This window comes from Malaclemys terrapin, chromosome 1, assembly GCF_027887155.1.
Source record: "Malaclemys terrapin pileata isolate rMalTer1 chromosome 1, rMalTer1.hap1, whole genome shotgun sequence".
Taxonomy (NCBI): Eukaryota; Metazoa; Chordata; order Testudines; family Emydidae; genus Malaclemys; species Malaclemys terrapin.
In genome coordinates this window covers 268008916-268014003 of record NC_071505.1, presented here as the reverse complement: position 1 = coordinate 268014003, position 5088 = coordinate 268008916, and positions in this window count along the sequence as shown.

The window sequence follows — 5088 nt, the reverse complement described above, 5'->3', positions numbered from 1 at the left end:
TAACAAGCCTTGTGGTTGGGGGGGAAATGCGCTATATCTCAACTTTAGTGAGGCTTTTGATACATGACTTTCTCAAACAAAGTAGAGAAATATAGTCTAGAAAAATCTACTATAAGGTGCGTGTACAACTGCCTGGAAAACTGTACTCAGAGAGTCCTGGGTATGGTTCTATTAAACATCTTCATAAATGATTTGGTTAATGGCATAGAAAGTATACTTATAAAGTTTGTGGATGATACTAAGCTGGGTGGGGTTGCAAGTGCTTTGGAGGACAGGATTAGAATTCAAAATGTCTTGACAAACCGGAGAAATGGTCTGAAGTAAATAGGGTGAAATTCATACGAACAAAATGCAAAGTACTAAAGTTAAGAAGGAATAACGAATTGCACAAATACAAAATGGGAAATAACTGCCTAGGAAGGAATACTGCAGAAAAACGATTTTGGGATTATAGTGAATTACAAACTAAATATGAGTCACCAATATAATGCGTAGACTGTGTAGACTGTCGGTCCTTCATCAGTTAAGACTGATCTTAACACGTCTTCCAATCTTCTCTCGCTCTGGCCATCCTTCGCCATGTTTATCCATATCTCCTTGTTAAGAAATCATCCCACCTCTTTGGAGACCGGCCACGTGGCCATTTCAGTTCTCGCGGATACCACTCAGATATAGCTGCAGTCCATCTGTTGTCACTGAGTCGGGCCACATGACCCACCCACCGCATTTTGCTGATCCTGCTTTCGACAATGACATCTCGGACTCCAGACTGCTGCCTAATTATTTCATTGGGGTGCGATCGCAGAGCGAAATGCCCAAAAATGTTCATTCCATTGCCTTTAGGGCTGGTCGACACTATGTCGCTGGCTGCGTCTGTGTGACAGACAGTTGATGTTCTTCAGTCTTCATCAGCGATCATGTTTCGCTGCCAAATAGCATCGCTGGAAGCACGGTTGAGTTAAAAAGATTCACACAAGTTGTTTTGCTGATCTTTCCGTGGAGGATCTCCCTGATGTTGTTGACTGCGCACCATCCAGCTTTTTTTCTGCACGACAGTTCGCCTTTCTGATCGTGGCGCATGTTGACTTCCTGGCCCAAATAAATATATTTGTCGACCTCTTGGATCTGCTCTCCTCCAAGAGTTATTTGGGTTCTTCGCAGAACATCTGATCTCATATATTTCGTTTTTGACTGGTTCATTTTTAATACGACTTGACTACTTTTCGCGTTCAGTTCTTTAAGCATTCTCTCAATCTGGACTGTATTTTCAGCTATCAGCACTATATCATCTGCGAACCTGAGATGGTTTAGCCTTTTGCCGTTGATATTACTCCCGCCTTTCAGGTCTGCTCGTCGAAAGACTAATTCAAGATATGCTGTGAATAATTTTGGTGAAACTGTATCTCCTTGTTTCTCTTTCTCGATGGAGATTCAGAGGGGAGTATCAAACAGCGATATATCCGTGCTGCAGCCAGAGTTCGCTTCCTTTAATAATGGTGATATATTTTGCGCCGATGCCCTGTTCTGAAAGAGCTTCAAGAATGGCGTTAATCTCCACGCTATCAAACGCCTTCTCGTAGTCCACGAAGGCAATGCACAAAGGGAACTTGTATTCCCTCAAATGCTCTAGTAGTTGGTTTAGAGTGAAGCTGTGGTCTATCATGCTGTAATTTCTTCTAAAACCGTCCTGCTCTCTAGGTTGCTGTTCATCCAGGTTTCGCGACAGTCGATTTGTTATTATTTTGGTGAACAACTTATAGACATGCGAAAGCAGGCAGATCGGGCGATAGTTCTTTAGATTTTCTCAATCGCCTTTCTTATGCAGCAAGATGGTATTGGACTCTTTCCAACTGGACGGTATCTTCTGGATTTCCAGTAATGGCTGAACCTTTGGGTGAGAGCTTTTCAGAGTTCCTGACCTCCCGCCTTAATCACTTCTGATGTCAGACCGTCCTTCTGATGTCAGATCAACCAATATAATACTGTTGCAAAAAAAGCAAACATCATTTTGGGATGTATTAGCAGGAGTGTTCTAAGCAAGACATGAGAAGTAATTCTTCCACTTTAGTCAGCACTGATAGGGCCTCAAGTGGAGTACTGTGTCCAGTTCTGGGCACCACACTTCGGGAAAGGTGTAAAAATTGGAGAAACTCCAAAGGAGAGCAGCAAAAATGATAAAGGTCTAGAAAACATGACCTGCAAGGAAATATTGGAAAAAAATGGGTTTGTTTAGTCTGGAGAAGAGAAGACTGAGTGGGGACATAACTGTCTTCAAGTACATAAAAGGATGTAATAAAGAGGAGGGTTTTCCTTAAGCCCTGAGGACAGGACAAGAAGCAATGGGCTTAAATTGCAGCCAGGGAGATTTAGGTTAGACATTAGGAAAAAGTTCCTAACTGTAAGGGTGGTTAAGTTCTGGAACATATTTCCCAGGGAGGTTGTGGAATCTCTGTCACAGAAGATTTTTAAGAACAAGTTAGGCAAACATCTGTCAGGGATGATCTAGACCACGGATTGGCAACCTTTGGCAGAAGGTCCATCAGAGAAAGCTGCTGGTGGGACGGGACGGTTTGTTTACCTGAAATGTCTGCAGGTTTGGCAGATCGCAGCTCCCACTGGCCGCAGTTTGCCATCCCAGGCCAATGGGAGCTGCGGGAAGTGGTGGCCAGCACATCCCTCGGCCCGCGCCACTTCCTGCAGCCCCCATTGGCCTACGACAGCGAACTGCCACCAGTGGGAGCTACAATCGGCTGAACCTGTGGACGCTGCAGGTAAACAAACCATTTGCCAAAGGTTGCCAATCCCTGATCTAGATAATACTTAGCCCTGTCTCAGAACAGGGGATTGGACTAGATGTCCTGCTGAGGTCCTTTCAGTCTTACATTTCTATGATTAGATTAAATGCATCATCAATTATTTTTACCCTTAAAAATACAGACAGGAAAAAACTCACTTTTGAACCCCTTCAGATGGGTGCCTGAATTTTAGGGAAGAGGAAGGCTGGTTCAGTGGTTAGCACACTGGCATAGAACTTGGGAAACCAGGTTCAATTCTCTTTTCCTTTGCAGGTTCAATTCTCTTTTCCTTTGAAATGTAAAGCCCCAAAAAGGTTGATTACGAAATAACTCCAAGGCTTCCCATCAGATATTCATAACCTGCTGTGACTGTAATGAAAGATAACAAATCCAGATAGAAATCAGATAGTGTGTGCCATACAATTTTATTAAAGAACCCCATCATTACAACTCAACAGTTGAAAACAGTTTTTTCTTATCAGATAAACTGTGCCGATAAGAGGACTAAGTTCAGATAAAAGTTATGCACTTTGAATGGGGCAGTCAGCCTTTAGTAAACTGTAAAGAAGCACAAGGAAATTATTTATTCCTCCCTCTTTTCCCCCCACCCCCCAAGCCATACCCTGCAGTACATGGAAAGATTTCCTAACTTTCATTCCTCTGAATAATTATTTCAGTCAAGTTTTCTGTTTTGAAGCAAAACTGAGATTTATTGAGCTGAAGAGCAGGACACAGGGCCCATGTCTTCAGTCCATCATTAGCCTGACTCTGCTTGTCCCTGCTGGATTAGTTATCATGGTGGGTTGGTATGATATAGGGAGGGAGATGGCTTTTGTTCTCTACTTTAAATAGCTTCATCTAATGTGCTATTGAACTGAATTTATGTCATGCTCCAAGTCACCACAATGATGGGCTTAGCAAAATTATTTAACCACATATTTTTCTATTTTTATTGTGTCATCAAATATTGATGTAGTACAATCACTGCAAATATAGCTTGCACTTATAGGGCCACATTCACAACAGAGGCTAAACAGGTGTAACTTACACCTTCTTCTGGCCCCCTCAGCATGTTACTTACACTAAATCAAACTCCCTTTCACTTAATTACGTCCCAATGTTGCAGTTGCATCTTTACAGGTGGACCTTTCCTCGGCATGGAGGTTCATGTTCATTGCTGGGCACTGCCCATGGGAATAAGCCTCTGGCTGCATAGATTTATCTGTCAAATTGAGACCTTGAACTCTCTTAGAACAATCAGACCCAGACTCCTTTATAGCTATTGACATGCATTTTAATTAACCACTGGAACAACTTACCTGGGAACTTGGTGGATTCTCCAGCACTTGAAATCTTTAAATTGCTAGTGGTTATGTTTCTAAAAGATGCTCTAGTTCAGCCAGAAGTTATGTGCTTGGTGCAAGAATTACTGGGTGAGGTTCCATGTTATGCATAGGGCCCTTCCAAATTCACAGCCCTGAAAAATATGTCATGGACCGTGAAATCAGATCTCCTCTGTAAAATCTAGCTATTGGAGGGGCAGGGCTGGGGGGGCTCCTACCATTCATAGGCTCCAGCTGCTATCTGATGGGCTGAGGAGAGATGGGACTTCCTCTTCCTCTGCACATCCATTCTAGGGGGGAGATCAGACCCACCTCCAGGTGCCTCCTCCCACTACAGGAAGTTCCATGGTCACACAGCCCAGCTCTGAAGGCAGCACAGAAGTGAGGGTGGCAATCCCATGACCCCTCACTACATCAGCTTTGTGACCCTCCCCCCATGATTCCTTTTTGGGTCAGGACCCCCATGGTTACAACACCATGAAATTTCAGATGTAAACGTCTGAAAACATGAAATTGACCAATTTTAAAACCCTCTGGCCGTGAAATTGATCAGAATGGACTGTGAATTTGGTAGGGCCCTAGTTACCTCTGATCGGTCTAGTATTTTAAGTAATAAGGTTACAATTATACCACATCTACTCTCCCATAGTACACTACAGTAGTTTGTCCTATATATATTATTAACAATGTGTATCAAGCCAAGATTCTGAAATGAGTAGGATTTGTGAAATATTTACAGTGAAATGTGAAAACCCCAACATTTGAACGGAGGTATCATTGGAGCAGAGCGACTAAGCTCAGGGATAGATTTTTGCTCAGTCAGCTCCTAAGGCCAGAGGGTCTCATTGGACTCCAATACACATACAATTTGAGAGGAGGGCAAAAGAAACATTACACGTCAGAGCCCAACATGTGAAGTTTATTGCTTCCCAGTACAGTTTGTTCTTTGG